This window comes from Canis lupus, chromosome 2 (genome assembly GCF_048164855.1).
Source record: "Canis lupus baileyi chromosome 2, mCanLup2.hap1, whole genome shotgun sequence".
Lineage (NCBI taxonomy): Eukaryota > Metazoa > Chordata > Mammalia > Carnivora > Canidae > Canis > Canis lupus.
The window spans coordinates 47,047,508-47,070,600 of record NC_132839.1 but is presented as its reverse complement, the minus strand read 5'-3'; the positions used below and the strand labels follow the sequence as shown (position 1 = coordinate 47,070,600).

The window sequence follows — 23,093 nt, the reverse complement described above, 5'->3', positions numbered from 1 at the left end:
GGAAAAAGCAGGGCAGTGAGAGAACCATGTCTCAGAGTGAAAGCAGATGTATTGATCTACTTAGAGTCATTCTGGAATATTTCTCTTTCCTGTTCACTTGTAGAGCCAGAGACGTTTTTACCGCCCAATGATTGAAACTTCCTAGAATGTGATTGATCCCTAATCCAGAATGCCCTTTTATTTTATTTAAGATTTTAAAAATTTATTTATCCATGAGAGACACAGAGAGAGAAGCAGAGATATAGGCGAGGGAGAAGCAGCTCCCTGGGGAACCTGATGCGGGACTCGAACCCAGGACCCTGGGATTATGATCTGAGCCAAAGGCAGACACTCAACCACTTAGCCACCCAGGTGCCCCCAGAATGCTCCTGTCTTGACTGCATAATAGTCTGTCTGGTTTGTCATGAATGTTTTTTTATTTGTAAAATGGTGTCCATGCCTCTTACCTACAGCCTGGATAAAATGAACCATAAAAATGAACAAAATGTGTGCTTCCATTTAGACTTGTCTTTTAATAGTCTGCAAAACCAATGGAGGCTTCAAATGAGAATTTACCTAGATCAGTTATCAGTAAACATGATGGGGCACAGAATAGTGTGAGATTTAAGCGGAATAGGCACTGGAGCCTAATTTCCTGGGTTGATTTTTAGCCCCCATGAGATTGTGCATATGCCCATGAATCTCTCTGTGCCTCAGTTTCCTTTTTATATGATGAAGTTAAAGTCATAATTCCTAGATCCTAAAGTGATTGTAAGGTTTAAAGATAATCCATGTAAAGCAGTTAGGGACACTTAAATCACTCAATGATATTAGTTAATATTAGGACTACTTTTGCTTGTAAGTTTCACCTACTATTTTTTTCTAACAGAAACTTATGAAATCCAAATATGTAGAAATATGTTCATAGCCTCCTCAAACATTAAACCATTCATGCTGTTGTTGTTATTGTTAGAGAACAGATGTACAGATAATTTTTTTCTCTAACCTAAATGTCAATTAACTCAATAAATGGATTCATTAATTCAACTTCTAATTTTTTAAGTCCTTTGCAAACAAGTAGAATATCTTGTGACTGTGACCTATTCATTCTTATTTCTTTCTTTCTTTCTTTTTTTCCTCTTCTTTTGTTTTTCTTGATGGGTTACAAATCAGGACAAATGTAGTAAGTGTCAGAAATAATTTACCTCCGTGGGTGTAATTGAGTTGGACAAACGTATGAGAAACCTATCTCTTTTTTCCACATGGAAGGACCACCACCAGGTCTTACTTCTTTCCAGCTGGAAGGGCTCATGAACTGCTAGCTTTGTAAGCTCAGCTTGACATCTCTACTTCCAGGCCAGCTAGTAGTCACTGAAGATAAACCTAATGAGAGGAAGAGGTGGAATGTGGAGGAAAGAGGCCAGTATGGGCAATGTCGAAGAAGAGATTGGACCAGAGGAAGCAAAGAAAATAATGAGCCTTAATACCCTTGACATTGAAGTGCCTGCTAAAGGCACAGTGCAGGGGAGTGATGACCCCTTTTCCAGAGGCAGGACATGTCATTCTCCTTGCCCTGAATCTAAGCAGCTTCCAGCTACCCAATAAACCACGGATTCTGATGTGTACCTTCAGGGCTCTGCAGAATTCTTCATATCACAGAAGGCCACAAGGCAGGATTTCATTCTGAAAGAATCAACTGGGGAACTTAAATATCCCTGATTATGTAAAAGTGGGGTCTATGTGCTCACTGCTTGAGTCAGTGTACCTCAAGCATGGCTACATCTGCAAGAAGAGAGAAAGTTACAGGTACGGATATAATTATACAAGTGTAATTGTAGACCAAATATTTATCTATCTTTTTTCAATCTGTTCATGCATCCGTGCATCCATCCACCCACCCCTTTATTTATACATCCATCTATCCATACATCCATCCTTCCTTCCCTCCCTCCATCCATACCTCACTCCACCCATCCACCCACTCTCCATTTATCCATCCATCCATCCATCCATCCATCCATTCATCCATCATCTATCTTCCCTTTTCTTTGCACCACTTTTAAGTAGAGCTTTTTTTTTTTTTTAGTTTCTGCAATAAAGGACTCAGGTGTGGCTGAACACAACCAGCTAGTTTGGCCCACCCACCCAAGTTGGATGCTTGCTTTAATGTTGTTTCAGTGCTCTCTTTTCTGTGCAGCATTAGGTCTCTATAAAAGAGTATTTTCCTGTCTTTTTGCCTGTTCAGTGAGTACGGGAGAAAGGGCTGGCATGACAACCCCTTGAGGCTGAGTCCTGTTGATTAGAGGATGGATTTTGAGCAAGCAGCTGTACTTGCACGCCCCCCTCCGTGACCCTTGCCAGTATCCCTCACCCACGACCTGGAGGGATTGTCTCCTGGGGAAGCAAGGTCAGGCTCTGTGTCCATCAGGCAGTGCTTCTACTAGCTGTGTGATGGAGCATTTTCTGATGTTGACACCCATGCGGTGGGAGTAGGATAGAAGCTAGTTTCTTGTTTCACATTAAGCTGTCATCCAAAAGGGCCTGCTGCTTATCCTGGGCTTCACAGTCTTTCCAGGCCATGTTGACATTCTCAGCCTGCTGCTCTGGCCTCCACATCTGCTGCCATAACTTGTGAACTTGAGGCACTTTCATCTGAGCTAAAGTCTGGAGAATATTATTTTCTGAACTAAGAATATAGGTCCATGAGCATTTCCTTTCCTTTTTTTTTTTGTAATAATAAATTTATTTTTTATTGGTGTTCAGTTTGCCAACATATAGAATAACACCCAGTGCTCATCCTGTCAAGTGCTCCCCTCAGTGCCTGCCACCCAGTCACCCCCAACCCCCTCACTCCTCCCCTTCCACCACCCCTAGTTTGTTTCCCAGAATTAGGAGTCTTCCATGTTCTGTCTCCCTTTCTCATATTTCTTACCCATTTCTTCTCCCTTCCCCTCTATTCCCTTTCACTATTATTTATATTCCCCAAATAGCATTTTCTTTCCTAATGCATATTTTTCCCAAAGAGTCACATGTGTTCCTTTCCCTGCTCCTTGTACTCTCTTTGACATTAAAATAAAACATAATAATTAAATGGACTGGAACACTTCTAATGGTTTGATTGGCAGGCACAATGACTTTACAGAAGCAACTTGGAAAACTTAACTTTCTCTTTAAATTGTATTCAACTGTCTTTGCCTTGTAGCCTGTCATGTGAATTTCTATATTGGCAGATGGTCCAAATAATTCCACTCCTAAGTGAATAGCACCAGAGGACATGGCATATCCATTAACACTTACATTTCAAGTGCAAATGTTGGTGGTCTTTTGAGTAACTAGATATGTTTTCAAACATTAATTCTTTCATGAGAATCTTTTGTAACATACGTATACTTTTTACTGTAATGCCTTCTGGAATGACTAATCTAATCAGAATGTACATGAGTTTGGGAATTCCCCAGTTACCTTGATGGTTCATGGGGCCAAAATAATACTGCATGTGAAATTGGCATTATTCTAAAAAAAGAAAAGTCCATGTAACATAGTTACTCTTAATGGCAAAGTATTAGTGAAAACACGCTCAGCTCAGTGTTTTTGAGCCCAGAGTGACAAACATGTGGACATTTAGCCGATAACTAATTGCATTACGCAGAAAAATTATATGCCTATAGACTAAGTACAGGGTCTAGTTTGGTCAGCTAAGAAATTAGAGCTAACAAAGGATTTTACTTAGTTCCATAACGCTCTGCTCAGTGATCTGAGACCAACCAGACTCTTGGCTTCAGTGACCCCTTTGTAGCTGTGAAGAATGTGAGCCCCTGTTCTGCTTAGTTGGACCAATGTCACCTTTGTTCAAGTTCCCTACACTAGCCTGATTACCTTGAAGCAGGAGGGTCCTGGACTCCCAGTCCCCAGTGTTCTTTGTAAATGTTCGATCTATAAATCCTACACAGTAATTGTGATTTTGTTCCTTTTTTTCCTATCTTTTCACTGCTTCTGATTATCTCCAGAGCCAATCATTACCTCTTTCAACCTTTGTTCATATTCTCACAAGACATCTCTGTCGTCTCTCTCTCATAATTACTTGCCAATTACCCATTAAAGTATGAATTTATATTGGTTTCTAAAGAAGACTTCACAAGAGTAACCTGTTTGCTGCAAGAGGGTTTACTGAAGGGATGGAGATGAGGGAGTATGTATGGCTTGGCCTTCCCTACACTGTCTACCCAGCCTGTTACTCATCATAAGAATGAGCATTTCATATGATGTAAATTAATTACTTTCGCTTATTTATTAAAAAGCCTTTAACTTTAAGTTGCTATGTGTGAATACACTTCTCACATGCACTTGAGATTTACAACTCTAGGAGATGATGCAATTATTATTACTGTTTTGCTGATTAAAAAAAATAACTGAAGCAGACAAAATGACCCACTTTTCAAAAAATGTGTTGAAAGTTAGTGCTTAAGTTTGAGGTGGAGCCCAAGAACAAAAATTTATGTGTTTTTTTTTTTTTTAAATAATCTAAATTACCAGGGCAGCTTGGCAATATCTAAACATTAACCATGGTAAATAGAAAGCATAAAAAAGTAAATAACTAAAAGTCCTTTAGGGGGGCAGCTGGCTGGCTCAGTTGGTGGAGCATCAGACTCTTGATCTCAGGGTTGTAAGTTCAAGCCCCACATTGGGAGTAGAGATAAAAAATAAATTAATTAAAAATAAATGAACAAAGGGCGGAGAAAAAGAGAGGCAAAGCAAAAATCAGACTCTTAATTATACAGAACAGACTGAAGTTTGCTAGAGGGGAGGTTGGTGGGGATGGTTAAAGGAGGGCACTTGTGATGAGCACTGGGTCTTGTGTGTTAGTGATGAATCACTAAATTCTACACCTGAGACTAATATTACACAATGTTAACTACTGGAATTTAAATAAAAATTTGGAGAAAAAAAGAACTTTAAAAAATAAAATTAGGGTTGCCTGGGTGGCACAGTTAAGTATCTGACTTTTAGTTTCAGCTCAGGTCATGGTTTCAGAGTTGTGAGATGGAGCCTCCTGTCAAGGGCCACACTCAGCTGGGGGTCTGCTTGAGATTCTCTGTCTCCTTCTTCCTCTGCCCCTGCCCCCCCTCTTTAAAATGAATAAATTAAACTAAATTAAAGACCTTTTCTTCTTGAGTGTAGCAGCAAAATCAAACAGTTGTATGTCTACTGCTGTACTGTAACTGCACCATCTCATCTAATGCTCTCATCATAAGCAAAGGGAATATTTTCCTTTAGTTTATCAATGCATTAAGTCTCAGAGGTTAAGTAAGTAACTGAAGATCACATAGCTAGTGAGCTGGTGGATGGAGCTGGACTTTGCAGTTAGAACAAAATATTTAATCTCCTTTGTTTCCTCTGCTGCTATACTGAACAAACACAGCTTTAAACTCAGTTCAACAGCACAAGTGATGAACTAACCTGCCCATTTCGTTCTGGTCCAGTGTTGCTTATGGCACCTCTTTATCGATGATAGGCTGTCCCAAAGCATGAAAAGGGACATCTGTCACCAAGGACACAGGGAGAGGGTATGGATGTTCAAGTTCGTTCTTCCTTTCTGAATAATACATCCAAGATTAGGCTGTGTGCATCACAGACAATCATGTGTTAGTTCTTTATATTTCATCTCTTATATTTTTACATTTTCTGCTCCTTTAAATATTTATGTATTTAAGTACAGAATTCAAAACATGAAGTCTCCCACCACTCTCAAACCCTCTCCAGAGGGAAGCAGTGCCGTCAGTTTATGGTGTGGTATTCCAGAGATATCCCATGCATATCTGGGCATACAGAAATAAATACAGCATTTCATACTGATGATTGTCTACTTGGAGATCGTCCTGCGACAATTCATGAATGAGCTGCCTCATTCATTTTAGCAGCTGCTTTATATTACACTGCTTCCCTCTACTGCGACTTATTGAACTAGATCCATTTTGATAGGCATTTAAGTTGTTTCCAATAATTTGCTCTATCACAATCTGCTGCAGTGAACATTCTCATACATACTTCTTTGCACACAAGTGTCACAACATCTGTATGATGGATTGCCAAAAGTGGAATTGTTGGGTCATGGAGGCTGCAAGTTTAAATTTTTAACAAATATTGCTAAAACTATCCCTCCGCCTGCCCCATCTCCAACATGGAGTGGTTTTAACTTTGACTCTTTTGACTTTGATAATCTAAACGGTAGAACATAGTAACTCATTGCAGTTTTAATTTGTACTTATTTTAACGTGAGTGAGATCAAGCATATTTCCTTCTGAAATACTGGGTATTTAAGAACCTTTTGTGTTTCCTTTTCTGTGAACTCTGACTACACCTTTTTCCATTCTTCTACAGGTTTCATGTATTTTTTCCTTATGGTTCTGTAGGAATATTTTCTATATTAATGAAGTTATTGCTTTGCCAAATGTGTTTCAAATGCTTTTTCCCAGTGTGTAATTTGGCTTTGCTTTTGCTCTTGTGTTATGTGTCAGAGTTTTAAACACATTATTACTAATCCCCAAGAACCCTGCGGGTAGGTTTTATCATTCTTTTGGATGGCTGGGGTAACTGCAGATCAGAAAAGGTTAAAGACTTTCTCAATCCTACCTCATTAGCTAGTATGTAGGGGCTGGAGAGAACTGAGTAGAGATTTCCGTGACTTGAAAGCCAACATTCTTCCAGCCATATCATACCATTTCTCTGGAGGACATCCTCCTCCTCACTGTACCACAAAGCTAAGCAAATCCTCTAGGTTGATGTTACTTAGCTGGTATGAATGGTTTAAGCTTCAGTGATTAAATGAGTTGTAGATAGCAATTTCATTGACTTGGCTGGTGGAAGCTAAGTGCCTAGTCTTAAAGTGTATTTGTCTGACCCCTTCTCCAAATGTGATCTCACTTCCGGGCCTTTGCACATGCTTTTTCCATCCCTTGGTTCACATTCCTCTGTCCCCATCTTGTCACCACTCAGTCCAAGTTCTTGTCCTCTGGAAGCCTTCTCTAACTGCACCAGAAGAAGCAAATCAATGTTCTTCTTCCATTATGGCACTAGCTGGACCATGTTCTATTACCCAGGATGGTATCCTGCTAGCCTTTAGGCTTCAGAGACAGGGACCGTGTCATGAACATCACTGTGTTCCCATCTTCTAAAGGCCTGGGAGATCATGGACCTTCAGTGCCTCCTCATAAAATAAATGAAGAGATGAATGTACCACATGATGATTAAGACCGTAGGTTCTAGAGCTGAAGACCTTGACTTTGAATGCTGCTCCCCCAGGAAAGTGACCACAGGTCAAGTTACCAAGTCCTTCAACTTCAAATTCTCTGTTGCCAAAATGACTAAAGAAAAATACACTGCCTGCTTCATAGACTGAGCTTGAGGAATATGTTAGATAATCCTTGCTAAAGATCTGTAATGACAATAGGTAGAGTGATTATTTCACTAGCCTGAAACTCGCATCAGGAAGGAAAGTCAGAAGAGCAAAAGTTTAATCACAGCTTCTTCCTAAACTGACTTTACTTCTCTGAGTCCCCTTTGAAACTCAGAGATGTTTGACTCTCTGGCAAAAATTCTCAAGTCTGTGAACTATCTGCCAAGTGACCTGACACATGCTGAGCCCAAGTCTGCTCTGCTTCATGAGTCAATTTTTCCTGAGCCATTGGACCACATCAAAGCCTGATTCATAGTACAAGTTCACTTTGTGGTAAAAGTAGTCAATGACTAAAATATACGTATAGCTATATGATTATTAACCTAATGATATTATTGAATAATGGATCAAATAACAAATAAATGTTGATGTCGGTAATACCCTATCAATACCCATAATCATAGCTGTAATGGTGTGAGAATTTGCTTATCAGATGTGCAGAGAGCCAAGCCCTATTTCGGGCCAGATGACTTGGCTTATGTGGAGTGTAGGCTCAGGAATCTGCTTTTTGAACTAGCCCCCTACCTGTTCCTCTGCATTCATGAAGTTTGAGGACCACTGTTTTAGTTAGAATGCTTCTCCATGCTTTTGATGCATGGGTAACTTTCTCTTACATTTAGCAATTCCATAGAAAACTAATGCTTTTGAGTTATCAAGGGTTTCTGCATTCCGAGGGAACAGCCAGCAGGAAATTGCAACATTCTGCATGATCTTTTACCCCTGCAGACCCGGCAAGACTCACTTTATGGGATGGGGCGGGCGAACGGGGAAGACAGCTCCTCTTCATCCAATCCGAACAGCTAGGTCATGTCAAACTAAGCTAATATAAATGTCAGTGTGCAGCTTTCACTTGGGACTCTGAGTTCGTTGTAATGCAGTTCATTTTCCTTCTTCCAGCTCTGTGGATGCTATCAGCTGATGTGTCTGACAAGCATTTCCTATGCCAAAATAAAAGCTATCTCAGCAGTTTTGAGCAAGTCTCCCTGCGTGTGTGTGCACGTGTGCTGCTGGAACTCACGTCACATTCTCCTTACAGCCACGATGAGCAAGTCTCCATGGGCCTCCCCAAACACCAAGCCAGAAGCCCTGGAGCTGTCTCCAGGAGCCATCACACCAGTTCGTAATGACCACTAGAGTATGGCGTTATATAGACATCCAGTGAAGGAATTAATTATGGGGAACATGAAGTCCCTTTAGGAAAAGACTGAAGATTTAACACCTCCCAGGTGAATTCCCTGCCATTAGAGGGAAGAAGCAGTTCTGTTGGCTCAATACAGCAGGAGCCTGTTCTACATAACAATGGTCCACACGGTAAACCTGGTTAAGTCAGCTGGGCTCAGGGAATGCCCTTGTCAGCCATGGGTTATCTTTCACTGGAGAGGAGCCAAATTGCAGGGCAGGCCAAACTTTGGCTGATTTTTCTTTTCATTTTTCACTTGTTTTATTGTTTCTTCTTCTTTTATTTTTTTTATTTTATGCCTTTAACCTTATCTTGGTGGTTTCCCAGAAAAAATAAGTGCCTGAGTCTGTCCGTCTCAGTGGTGAATTACAATGATTCCCCAGACACTCTTCACCGGAGTCAGGGAATACACACAACTTGGCCTGTCAGATCCCCATCTAAATATTTTCAATCAATGGCAACTAGGAGTGATTTAGGAGAGCATCCTTCCAACCTGCCATATTGCTTGTATTTAGAATACAACTGCTTTCATCCGGCCCAAAGGTTGAGCCATTCTGTGGGAAGTTAGGGCAGTTCTCCAGGCCTTCCAGGTCAACCCATTATGTGCTTTAAGTTCCTATGTTATGAATGGTGTCATTTAAACGTGTCTTACTCTGCATCTTCCTACTGATAGACACATACAGGAGCGAGAAAAGCAGATGGAATATCATTCAAGGGGAAAAAGAAGGAAGGACAAATACAAGGAAGACGAGAAAGCCAAATAACAACAATAGAAATCCTACAATATGCAAATTGTGGCAGTATTCCTGCTGAGATTTGAAATTAGTTCGGTTGTTACCTTTTAATAAAAACATCAGAAATGTCTTCTGGAGAAAAAAAAATCTCTGTAATATTAACATGGTTAAAGTCAGAGGTGCTTGGGATCAAAATCTGGGTAAGTTTGACAACGAACTTATCACTTACCTGTATGACTTCCCTGAAGGCAAAGTCTGCACCTGGGGATAAACATGCACACATGCATGCTCGCATGTGCACACTTGCACCCAAGTGCACACCCACACCCACACAAATAGATTTTTCTCCCCTTGCCTGCAATGCATCACCAGTCTCCCTCCTGCCAACATGAACCTTCAACACCTCCCCGAAATCAAATCCTGGTGATTGAACATGATGACAGTCAGGTGGTGGGGTGGGAGCCATGCATGTTATTGATGGTTTATGTCGAGCTGCCAAGCAGCAGGAAGAACAGAAAGGTCTAAGCGTCCTATTCACAGACCTTGCACACCCCAAAGGTACTGGGAAAGCACACTTCTCTCATTGTTTGATTCGGTCCTTCTAAAATCGCAATGCATTCCAACTAGCTAGCTTAGGCACGTGGAAAGTTCTCGTGGCTTGGTGGGTTGATCAAGGGAGGGAGGAACTCGAGACCTCTTTGGCTGCTGTCCAGAAGAAGGGATTGGAGACAGCAGGAGGCATCCTCAAGCAGGTGGATGAGGTCCCTGCTTGCATGCACGGCAGCTCACCAAAGATTCCTGGTTCTGATTCACGCAATCACACTCAAGTTCTACCCGAAGTTTTGACCGCCCCTCCTGTTCTACCCACTGGCGTCTCTCTCTGCTCTAAATCTACCAATTATTTCCTTTGAGTGTCAGCAGTACGGCAGACACACCGAGATATAACCTTTCCTCGAGTTGATGCTGTTAAACCATTACTTGAAACTGAAGTCACAGTTGACAACTGTGACTTCAGTCACTAATAACTACTTCAGAAGTGCTAGTGGTGTCTGGGCTCTTAATGCTGTGGCCCAGGGCTCCGGGAATGTCTTTACAGGTCATTTAGAACCATCCATCTGATCTGTAGCAAGATCAGTCAATCTTTCAGCCGAGCGCTTTCCTCTCTCTCCCCTTAGCGCCAGGTCCTTTATTAGTTCTCTCAGGGCCATATTGGGGGATGATCTTAGGCAGCTACATCGACCACTTAGCTTGTAAAGACTTTGGGTTTAGGGCATCACTGCATGCTTGGGTTCTGAATTCTGTCACTTGCCTGGGAGGAATTTTTTTCCCCCTTTCTGTCTTTTTCTCTTCTGTGGTTTCACTGGGCTCTTGTTTAAAAAGCCTTTTAACCAGCCCTGCATGCATGACATAGCAAATCTAAAAAATGGACCTGGCTGTCAGTTGATATGGACAATGTAACTCGTCTTGGTTTGGGAAGTTTTATGGTCTTATTGGGGACGTGGTTTTAGAGAGCTCTCATCCCATGCCTGTTGGCTTTAGGGGCATTTGGGAAGTTGAAATAGGCTTTGTCGTTTACATTGAATTTGATTTTTATTTTGGAGTGTAATGAATAATGATAGTATGAGCTAACAGTTATCACATACTGCTTTACAACTGTTGCACTGCTGAATGCACGCACCAAGTTTAGTTCTATCATTGCCCATTTTACAGATGAAGTAATAGAGTGTTTAAGTGACCTGCCCAGCACCACCAGTTAGGAACTGGACCCAGGTGCTTGACCCACCCTCATTCACACCCCAGTACAGATCTCTCCCAATTAAAAGCAATCATCAATACTATATGAGCTGAAATATTATCACGATTGTATACCAAATCGTTGCTGAAAAGTGATTGCCACTCTAAGAAATACGTAAGCCTGTCCTTTGAGTGTCTATCAGCACCACCTTGCCATCTAGCGCAAATGCAGAGATAATATATTAGAATCACAGGATGCATTTTTAATGTGATACGGGTGCCTGCCAAAAAGTAAGTGGATTAGAGAAGCAGACAGTGAGGCCAAGAGTATTGATATAGAAAGGTGCCCTTATGTCTGTCTGTCTGATTTCCTCTTTCTATCTTCTCACCTTCTCGAAAGGCTCCCTGCCTCCACTGCCCTCCATAGGATTGCTGGTATCTAAGGGCAAAGCTCTGATTGTATTTAGGGTAAAATCTTCTCCTCTTAATGTAAGAGTAATGATGTTAGCGTCAGTGCTTAGGCTCTATTCCAATGCAGGTAATTATGCTCTGCCTTTCTCAATTCCCTCTGCAATTCCTGTTGAATCTTTTTTTTTTTTTTTCTCGACTTCCTGTCCTAAACTGTTGTACCAGGTTGCTGGGCTGCTGTTCAACATCTGCTTTCCCAAAGAACTACATTTTAGGCGCGAGTAAAATTATTTCTCTTTCATGCTACTCTGCTGAAAGGAACCTGATGAATGGCAGGTGTTGGAGGGCTCCTTTGATTTGGGTCAGGGGACGGCTTGCAGTTAGTCTGGGGTCACTTGAGTTCCTTGCCTGGAACAAAGCACACAAACGTCCTTTTAAAGAAAATGAGGCTTTATATTGGACAGGATGATTGACTGGCTACCCGCTGGTGTGGGTCAAGGCAGGCGCTGACCTCCTCAGCTGATGGGCTTGTCCCAAATGCCTTCAGAGGACATCCAGGGCCCCTCTTGCAGACAGCCTTTCTGAAACCACTGGGATCCCAGGCCCACTGCTGGTCTTACTGACTTCACGTGGGTCAGCCTTGGCCTTCTGGCTTGGTTTCCTAAGCTTTATTCTCATGTGCTCTTCCCTCTCTTGGCAGAATCATGCAAAGAAGAGAGGATCATTTCCGATTTCCATTACATACTCAGTTCTTACTATTCCCTTGAGAGACAGGCTTCTAGAACAGCAACATGCTCAGCCTGCTTCCTGAATATCCTTGTCGAACCCTCTCATTTCTAGGGGTCCTAAATCACACCAGTCTTCCCCACCTCCAGCATTTCCAGCATGTTCTTCTTCCTATGCACCCTTCCCAGCTTTCTTTTTTTTTATTTTTTTATTTTTTATTTATGATAGTCACGGAGAGAGAGAGAGAGCGAGAGAGAGACAGAGACAGAGACACAGGCAGAGGGAGAAGCAGGCTCCATGCACCGGGAGCCTGATGTGGGACTCGATCCCGGGTCTCCAGGATCACGCCCTGGGCCAAAGGCAGGCTCCAAACCGCTGCGCCACCCAGGGATCCCCGCTTCCCAGCTTTCTAGCATTTCCAGATTTTGATCTTGATACACTTACTTTTAATTAACCAAAATAAAAATTGGCAAATAAGCTGGTCCTCGCCTTAACTATGATTGATAGGCCAAACAATCTATGATAAGGTATCTTGGAATAAAAAACCAGGCAACTTATACAGGGGCACTCATTACCTAGTTCTGAAAAACAAAACAAAACAAAACACAGAGTGAAGGAAAAAGAAAAAGAAAGAACAAAACAATTTAAAAACAAAACAGTTGGAGATAAAAAAAAATCCAGCAAAATGCAATTATTTCATTTGATATATAAAGAAAAAAAGAGCCTAATTACAATATTTAAACATTTTATAATACACCCACCGAAATTTCTTCAGCATCAGACTAGACATCTCTGGGAAACAGGTGATTCTCTAATTATTGGAATTTGGGGAGGATCCTTTACAAGTGTACCTTCCAGGTATGTCTTAGATCTAAAACAAAGCAAAACAAAAACATCACAAAAACCAAAACAAGTCACAGGAAGACCTCTAAAACAATTTGCTATGTGGAATAACAATCTTTAGTACTAGTCATTTGTCTGGTAGATTTTCTGAAATTACCAGTTGCTGACTCAAAAGAGGAAAAATGACCTTAGAATATTAATAATAGGAGATATCTCAGGTTAAAGCTGTATAACTCATGAGGGAATAAAACTGAGCATCTTGCCTGGCACCAGTTTCGACAGAGTAGAGAACGACTGTCAAAGGAATGGCCCAGCCACCTTTGTGGCTATGGGGTCAAGGTAAAAGTGTATCATCCCTAGGATTTAAGTCAGGGATGCTGGCTCCTAAAAAGGAGGAATGGGATAGATCAATGCTTTCTTTTTAAGAACACATAGAGAGACAATCCTCGTCCACTCAAAAAAACAAAAACAAAAACAAAAAACCACCAAAAAACAAACAACAGCAACAACAACAACAACAACAAAAAAAAACCCAAGACTTCAGAACTTTCATGTTTTGAAGTTGTGCTTCCATGAAGTAGAGAGTTTGGTAAAGGCAATTGCAAAACCATACTCTTGTGTCCACTTCATTTTGTCTTCGCAGCTCTTTTAAACTGCTAGATATGGTTTTAAAGTATGATGATTTCGTTTTCTGATGGTGTTAAACAGCTGCTGCTGTTCTGAGTAGAAGCCCATTTTCCATTTTATATCTGCAAGATGTTGGGTACATCAAGCTCCACCACGTAGGCAGCTGAGAAGCGTCTAGCTACCGCAAGCAGGGAAGAATGGACAAGGGGCCTTTCTCAAAGGCAGCTGCTTCTTAAATTGGTCTAGAGAAGGGGCCAGGGCAGTGCAAGCCCGGCTCCTGCTGTCAAGGCCATCAATTTGCCTTTACCATTGAGAGTGGAGGGGTCCTCCCCAGGGAGGCCAGATTACCCATGAACTTCGAAGTCCACATGGATTGTTGGTCCTTGCATAGAGAGAAAGAATAATCCACCTGGAGAAAATCCAATCTCTGCTCATCCTGGGAGGACGTCAGACTTTGTACTCCCATGCAGGTTTTTGGCAAGCATGAAGTTGCAAATGCATCCTTCCAGCATTGGCCTGCATAGGGTTCAAAACTAGTAACTCTTCAGTTTCTGACTTGAAGGCAACCTGAACCTGCATGTCCGTGAGCCTGGGGCTGAGGTGAAGCTAGGGTCTCTGGGAGGAATGTGCTTTTCAGCTCTCCACAGTTCCTATCTGAGCTGCCTCATCCCTGGACAGCCATGGCCTGATGGTGTCACCTCAGAAATAATGGGAATCAACCTCAGACAGGACTTGCTCATGTGCATGGCCTCACCCTCTGCTCTCTGAGAATTCTTCTCCTAGAGCTTTGAACTCTGCCCTGTCAGGATGTCTTTTTAGCAACCATGAAAGAATGGACAGGTAGGGCAAAGGAAGAAGGAGAAAAGTATGAAGGGCACACAAATAACTCAGTGGGTAGGCATGAGAATTGCTTCTGTGGTTCCAAAACTTCCCTCCTTCCAGCACTACGCCTGCCCCCCACTACTGGCAAATAGTTGCTGCTTTGAACCCTGGGAATCCCTACCCACTTCTACCCACCCTGGCAGCCCTGGCGCCACCCCTGGGGACACAGCAGAACTCTGCTCTAAATCTTAGCCAGCATCAGTTCAGATTATTTGGAGGCTGTACCTTACTAGTTCCTAAATCTTTCGAGTGTCACCCCTGGGAGAAGCTGACAAAGTCACCTGTTATCTGAAATATTGAGGAGGTCTAAATGCTTCTGCCTGCATCTTTTCTCCTATCTCTGAGAGTCTCTTGCCACACACTCCCTCCCACCGTGTGCTTTCCTAGGACATCTTCCTTTCCAGAAGTTACAGGCAGTTGAACAGCAGTGGGCTAGACTATTATGAAGATCTTAAGCGGCTGGATCATTACAAGCTCAAATTGATTACATCTGAGCTGGAGAATTTCAGGATGGGAGAAGATGGTGCTTGAACATGGCTAGAGACTGTTGTGTTCAACACGTGCAGGGCTTCTGTTTGCTCTGTTGCCTTGTGAGTCCTGCTTTGTTCCCTTTTCTCCAGCACCATTCGTTGCATCCAAAGTAATGCAGGCCCCAGTTATTACTTATTTTTCTTCCTCTTTTAGGCCATTAAAGACTTTTTTTTTTTCTTGGCCATTTTATAAAGCTCTCTAAGAAGCATTTGTTTTCCTTTCCACTAACTGCAATTGTATTTTCCTGGTGATAAAACAATGCATTTGAAATGATGTGACAGAAATGAACTAATTTGACTCAGAATATATGAATCTTTTCTCAATATATGCTAGCCTCCTCTTCTTGTTCTTTTAATCATCATGTGTGTGCCTCAGGTTGCATGTTGCTCCCAGTGGTTGCCCTTTTAATCATCGTCAGCTCAAGGATGTGGGTGTGCACTAGCACAACGAAAGGTGCTGGGTTTGGAGTCAGTAGATGCTAGATTAATTTTTGCCACGAATTAAACTGAGTAACCTAAGAAGAGTCACTTTATTTTTGCCTAAAGTTGCTCATCTAAGAATGAATGGGGTTGGACTAAATTATAATCTCAGCTGCCTGCCAGCTCTGTGGTTCTAGGATTCATTCCTAGAACTTTCCTGTTCTCAGAGTGGCAATAATTGGTGTATGCAGAGTGTTTCATATACATTGTCCCACTTGAACCTTACAGCTACTGTAACAGGTAAAGCAAAAATTAATACAGGATCCCCACCAGGTTTGAGCTAGAAAGGGAAGAAGAAACAACTAGGGAATTCATGAATTACCCTTCTGAATTACCCACTCCAATTTCAAAAGTTAAACGTTGGTTTATGGAACTCATTCTTTCTGCCTCTGTCACAGGTGTTAGCATCTGAATGTGTTGGCTGAGCTCGGCATCCTGGTGTGAAATGATAGTCACGCAGCTAGTTGTTAAACATATGTTTGTGTGTAAACATAAATATGTATATAAACACAGTGGGAGGTGGTGGGGTGTAGTCAAGCAGGAGGATGAATAGGAGATGGAATAGAATTACCCATCAGCTTTGGGAAAGAGGAAAACATCTCACATTTATTCATTGCCCAACATGTGCTGTTCATGCCACCTTAATAAATCTTCACATCGATCTTATGTGACGTACACATCAACTTACCCATTCTACAGATGTAGAAACCTAATTTAGGGAGGTTAATTGGAAGGATAAAGTTTTTATGAGTTAGAGTCAATATTCACACCCCAATATATCTTTGCCCTGTGTCCTTCAAGCGATTCATTCATCAATTCACCCATTCATTCAACACATTTTAAAAATGATGCTTTTGACTCTTTTTAAAGAAAATTCTATTTATTCATTTATTTTGAGAAAGAAGAGCATGAGCAGGGGAGGGACACAGAGAGAGAGAGAGATAGAAAGAGAATCTTAAGCAGGCTCCACACTCAGTATGGAGCCCAACATGGGTTCAATTCAAGCTCATGACTCTGAGATCATTACCTGAGCAGAAATCAAGAGTCAGATGCTTCACCTACTGAGTCACCCAGGAGCCCGTCATTCAATACATTTTTATTGAACAGTTAGTATGTGTCAGGCTCTGTGCTAGACAGTGAACAAAAGTTCACACCAAAAAGGTCTCTCCCCTCTAGGGTTTACAAATCCAACATCCTGGGAATTTGTGGCTTCCATGGATATAGAAGGTGGGAGGGATTAGAAATTAGGGAAGGGATCAGAAGCATGCTGGTAAATGTTTCTCAACAAGCCCTTGGTGGGATGCAGAGAAGTCTTGATTTGTAGCACTTGACAATTTCTGTGTATGAATACTCCCAATAAAGCCTTATATGAGTGACCCACTTTGAATTACCAAACGCAGGGAAGAAATGCAGATGGTCTCCTGACCCAGCTAAGCCAGCCTCCAGTATGCTAGCTGGTAGAGTAGGAAGTCAAATGATAGAAAGATTCTTCTGATAACTAAAAAGCTGACTCTCACAGGGACAATAATATCTAACATTTGCAGACTGCATTATGATTAACAAGATACTTTTCTCTGCCCATTTATCTTTTGTAAGCCTCAGAACCCATGAAAAAGACATTTTGAAGATGAGGTAACTAAGCCACACGGAGAATGAATATCTCATCCAATAGTATATGGTGGAACCACAGTCCAAAAACCATGCCCTTTGTGACAGCACAGGTGGACTCAGAAGGTATTGGGCTAAGTGAAATAAGTCGGACAGGAAAAGGTAAATACTGCATGATTTCACCTACATGTGGCATCTAAAAAAAACAAAACAAATGAACAGTCAAATAAAAATAGAAGCAGACTTGTAAATACAGAGGACATCTGGTGGTTGCCAGAGGGGAGGTAGGTGAGGGGATGGGCAAAATCGGTGATGGAAATTAGGAGGTACAAACTTTCAGTTATGATTTACTGATGTCACAGAGATGAAAAGCACAACATTGGGAATACAGTCAATAATATTGTAATAACTGTATGGTGATCGATGCTAACCACGCTTAGTGTAGCATACCCTTAACATAATGGTAAACATTGGATAACACATAGATTTGTGAAACACTATGTTGTACAACTGAAATTATTATAACATTGCATGTCAATTAATACTTTAGTTAACAAAGTCCTTGACTATACTACAGTGGCTCAAAAAGAGAGATAGTTTACTATTTCATGAGAGCCTATCTTGTGTCTATTTAAATTCACTTGATTGGAGCATAATAATGAGACCAGTGCTACAGTCTTCTTCCAATTTCTGTTATTCACCATCCACAGTCAATACATGCACCTCAAAGACTAGCATATGCCTTCGGTTATAAGGATGAGGGCAAAAGATGGTGAACATTACAGGATGAACCCAGCAGTGGTACCTGCCAGAGACATCCATGGATGAGTAACTACCATCATTTCCATATTCCAAAGCCTATACTCATCATACACAAGTGGTGCTCATCCTTAGGGGAAAAAAGGAATACCCCACAGTCATTAAAAAATGATGCCATTAAAACAACTTAGCACAAGGCTGGAAGCCAGTGAACAATCAACTTCTCATGCACCTATTGGTGAAGTGATGACAGTTAGAGTTCAAATGGACATTGTGAGAAACTGGTACTTTCATACAGGCTTTTAATTTGGTGGTGTGGGCTGTCTCAACTGAGCAGGCTGAAGTTTGAGTGAACATAGAGTGTAAGCAGAGATACTTCATATCACAAATGAGATTGTTCTCAAATTACATGACACAAAGTAGGTGTGGCTAGAAGTAGTCAATCACTTAAGGGCAGCCAACATGTTTTAGATATTTGTTCACTACATGGTAAGCATTCAGCTAGCTAGGAACTATGTGGGAGGTGAAAAATGTAGAAGTCTTGATTTTTTTTCTCCCTCAAAGAAAAAGGTCTAGAAAATTCAGCAGTGTACTAGGTTTTTTAGGCTCTGGGCAGATACTAACAGAAGAGTTCACTGTTTGGGTAGACTCTGAATTCTAGCCCTACAAATCACCACCTTGCGATCCTGGAGAAACCATTCGACATTCCTTGAACTCTAACCACTCAACTGTGTTGTCTACTTTGAAGATGCATAGTATGTGTCTGCCACATGGCAGCAATTCAACTAATGGTAATCTTTTTGTTATCATCATCATTCAGGAACGGTCATGGTGGGGAAGCACTGATGGAGCTCCATCAAACTAGAAGCAAAGATAAAAAACAAACCATCAGTTTGTCCAGGCACTCTCTTCACTGAAATTCCATTCTTTTGCTGGGCCAGATCTGTAGTCCTGGAGTCAGCCTTCCTGTGTCAGCCAAGAGGCCATGCACTAAGAGCTGGGTTTGAAGAAGCTATGGCCTTGGGTCTCCTAACCTCTCACATCTAAAAATATGCAGGAAAGATAGCATGTTGAGTTTTTCAGAATCAAAGACAAATGAGATTGGACGATTTCTCTTTTGAAAAAAATAAAATATAGGCTATCTTCTTCATGATCTCTTGCTTTCCTATGAAGCAAATTTTTAATTTTCCGAATAATTTTTTCTCTACATTTACTCAGTTGACCCTCATAGCATCTTTGTGAAGTAAGCATGGCAGATAGATATTCATGTTTCCATTTCACAGATTATAAAACTGAGATTAGGCCAAGTATGGGTTCAACCATATATTTTGAGGTTGAATCTGTAGCATCATTTATGTTTCATGATTAGATTGACATATTTCCTCCAGCAAACCGGGTCTACATGTTATTGTTACTTTATGCAATTCTTTTTTAAAAAGATTTATTTACTTATTTTAGAGAGAGAAAGAGAGATCGTGAGGGTGGGGAGGGGCAGTGGGAGACGGAGAGAAAGAATACTCAGCAGACTCCCCACTGAGCACAGAGCCAAACACAGGGCTCCATCTTAGGACTCTGAGATCATGACATGAGTCAAAATCAAGAATCAGACACTTAACTGACTAAGCCACCCAGGTGCCTGTATATTATGCAATTCTTAACATATCTTGACAAATACTGGTATTAAAAATATGTTTTTTTCATTAAAATAATTACAAAATGTATTAAATATTTATCTGCTTTTTAAAAAAAGTATCTAATACATCCAATACTCCCTTCTTAAAATTCTTATGATTTCTAAAATTGAAACACTTCCACAGCAGTAAGGGAACATAGTTGTATTTTCTGATATTCACTTGGCATTAAATAAACATATTCTTGCTGAGTGAAAGAATAAAGATGTGGTAAAATCTAAATAGAGTCATTAAATAGATTTCAGAACACTTAATCTTTTGCCTCTTGGTATATAGTTGAGTTAATATGAGCATTTGTCAATTGCACCACATTTTCAAATGACTTGGTATCTTGTTTCCCACATGGGAGCAGAATTTCTAGGTCAATAGGCCCTTAAATGTCATAAATTGCAATATATATGGCAGATGACACTTGTCAAAGGCTCAGTGATCAATTCAGATACTGACTTGAGGACTGAAAAGAATCCGAATCAAATCAATGTATGAGATAAAGTCCAGTTTTAGTATGGTGACATGGTTAGCAGCACCTTTCATGGGATAATGCCTCAGGACATCCTCTGGGGTCTCATCACTTCTTAGGAAGCCTGCAGTTGGATCATGTCTGTCTTCCTAGCACTATGTTCATTAGGCTTTCAATTAGGCAGTGGGGCAGAGCAAAAGGAAGAGGAAATAGCTAACATAATCTGCTTCCTTTACATTTCTGTGACTTTTGCCTTATGATGCAATTTTTCACACAAAGGGATATCAGATGCCAGTGGAGACCTCGCAGTGAGTAACCTACAGAAACAAATCTCTAGTGCATTTATGAGCAAAACAAGTCCAAAGGCAGATGAAGAGAAGCAATTCTGGTGAGCCCCTAATCCACTGAAATCACCTTTGTATGTGATATTTTAGGTCATGAAAGAGGAGCTTGCTAAAATGGTGGGAGCCTCTGCAACACAGGGCCATATTTTCAAAGTGATGATAACTATCTTCAGGGAGTGTTTGCTGTCACACGCTTAACCATATCTGTATTCATTATCTCAAAGAATGTTCACATAAGGCTCTCTCCTTTTAGGTGTTATTATTTCCTCCTTAAAAATTAAGAAAGCGAAGCCTGAGGCCACATGACTTGGAAAGCTGTGGTGTGAAAGCAGGGCCATCTGAGTCCACACTTCTAACTATGGCACCCTCTCTTTTAATCAACTGGTATACATTCTACAGTACTTTACACAGTGAAATACAGAGGATGTGATTGGGTACCAATTAATGATATTCAAAAGTTTCATCTGTCACCAGAATTTAACAAGACCACAAGGTCATTCTCAGCAGGGAGAAATTCCAGGGAAATATATTTGATCTACATGTCTTAGGCTTGAAGAGTAGTTCTGATCTTTAATTTACTGATGAATTTAGAATGAAGTATTTGGTGCCTTCTCTGTACCAAATCTGCTCAAGTGTCTGAGCATAACAGTAACAAACGAGACAGGCAAGGTCTCTGTTTTTATGTTGTTAAATGTGAGTGGGGAAGATAGCATTTGGTGTGTTATAAAGTGCTATAAAGGAAATAATCAGAGCTTTGAAAGAGAGATTTACTTGGGGAGGTGTTTCTAGATAGAATATTCAAGGAAGACTTCTTTGAGGTGACTCCAGAGTTGAGGCCAAAGTAACAAAGGACCAGGCATGAGAAGAGCTGAGAAAGCTTTCCAAATATAGGGAAAACAGTGAAAAGGTCCTGAGGCAGAAATGACGGGTATGATCCAAGACTATAAAAATCCAAGTGTTTGACATGACCCAAGAGAGGAAGCATGAAATACACAGAGAACTGGAGGGGGAGTAGGCCCTCCTGGGTCAGGAGTCCAGAGTATATTCTGACTGTAATGAAAACCTTTGAAAGATTTTAAGCAAGAAAATGATAGGATCACATCTGTAGGTTTTTTTTTTTTAATTTATTTTTTTATTGGTGTTCAATTTACTAACATACAGAATAACACCCAGTGCCCGTCACCCATTCACTCCCACCCCCCGCCCTCCTCCCCTTCTACCACCCCTAGTTCGTTTCCCAGAGTTAGCAGTCTTTATGTTCTGTCTCCCTTTCTGATATTTCCCACACATTTCTTCTCCCTTCCCTTATTTTCCCTTTCACTATTATTTATATTCCCCAAATGAATGAGAACATATAATGTTTGTCCTTCTCTGACTGACTTACTTCACTCAGCATAATACCCTCCAGTTCCATCCACGTTGAAGCAAATGGTGGGTATTTGTCATTTCTAATAGCTGAGTAATATTCCATTGTATACATAAACCACATCTTCTTTATCCATTCATCTTTCGTTGGACACCGAGGCTCCTTCCACAGTTTGGCTATCGTGGCCATTGCTGCTAGAAACATCGGGGTGCAGGTGTCCCGGCGTTTCATTGCATTTGTATCTTTGGGGTAAATCCCCAACAGTGCAATTGCTGGGTCGTAGGGCAGGTATATTTTTAACTGTTTGAGGAACCTCCACACAGTTTTCCAGAGTGGCTGCACCAGTTCACATTCCCACCAACAGTGTAAGAGGGTTCCCTTTTCTCCGCATCCTCTCCAACATTTGTTGTTTCCTGCCTTGTTAATTTTCCCCATTCTCACTGGTGTGAGGTGGTATCTCATTGTGGTTTTCATTTGTATTTCCCTGATGGCAAGTGATGCAGAACATTTTCTCATATGCATGTTGGCCATGTCTATGTCTTCCTCTGTGAGATTTCTGTTCATGTCTTTTGCCCATTTCATGATTGGATTGTTTGTTTCTGTGCTGTTGAGTTTAATAAGTTCTTTATAGATCTTGGAAACTAGCCCTTTATCTGATATGTCATTTGCAAATATCTTCTCCCATTCTGTAGGTTGTCTTTGAGTTTTGTTGACTGTATCCTTTGCTGTGCAAAAGCTTCTTATCTTGATGAAGTCCCAATAGTTCATTTTTGCTTTTGTTTCTTTTGCCTTCGTGGATGTATCTTGCAAGAAGTTACTATGGCCGAGTTCAAAAAGGGTGTTGCCTGTGTTCTTCTCTAGGATTTTGATGGAATCTTGTCTCACATTTAGATCTTTCATCCATTTTGAGTTTATCTTTGTGTATGGTGAAAGAGAGTGGTCTAGTTTCATTCTTCTGCATGTGGATGTCCAATTTTCCCAGCACCATTTATTGAAGAGACTGTCTTTCTTCCAATGGATAGTCTTTCCTCCTTTATCGAATATTAGTTGCCCATAAAGTTCAGGGTCCACTTCTGGATTCTCTATTCTGTTCCACTGATCTATGTGTCTGTTTTTGTGCCAGTACCACACTGTCTTGATGACCACAGCTTTGTAGTACAACCTGAAATCTGGCATTGTGATGCCCCCAGATATGGTTTTCTTTTTTAAAATTCCCCTGGCTATTCGGGGTCTTTTCTGATTCCACACAAATCTTAAAATAATTTGTTCTAACTCTCTGAAGAAAGTCC

The 23,093-nt window shown here is 41.0% G+C and overlaps 1 long non-coding RNA gene across 1 annotated transcript in view; it reads right to left on the bottom strand.

Moving 5' to 3' along the window:
• Positions 1-12,974: 12,974 nt before the first annotated feature.
• Positions 12,975-23,093, bottom strand: part of LOC140610192 (uncharacterized) — a 72,240-nt gene continuing 62,121 nt past the window's right edge. The window contains exon 3 of the long non-coding RNA XR_012011956.1: positions 12,975-13,085. This is a non-coding gene — a long non-coding RNA (uncharacterized lncRNA). The remainder of the gene's footprint in view (positions 13,086-23,093) is intronic.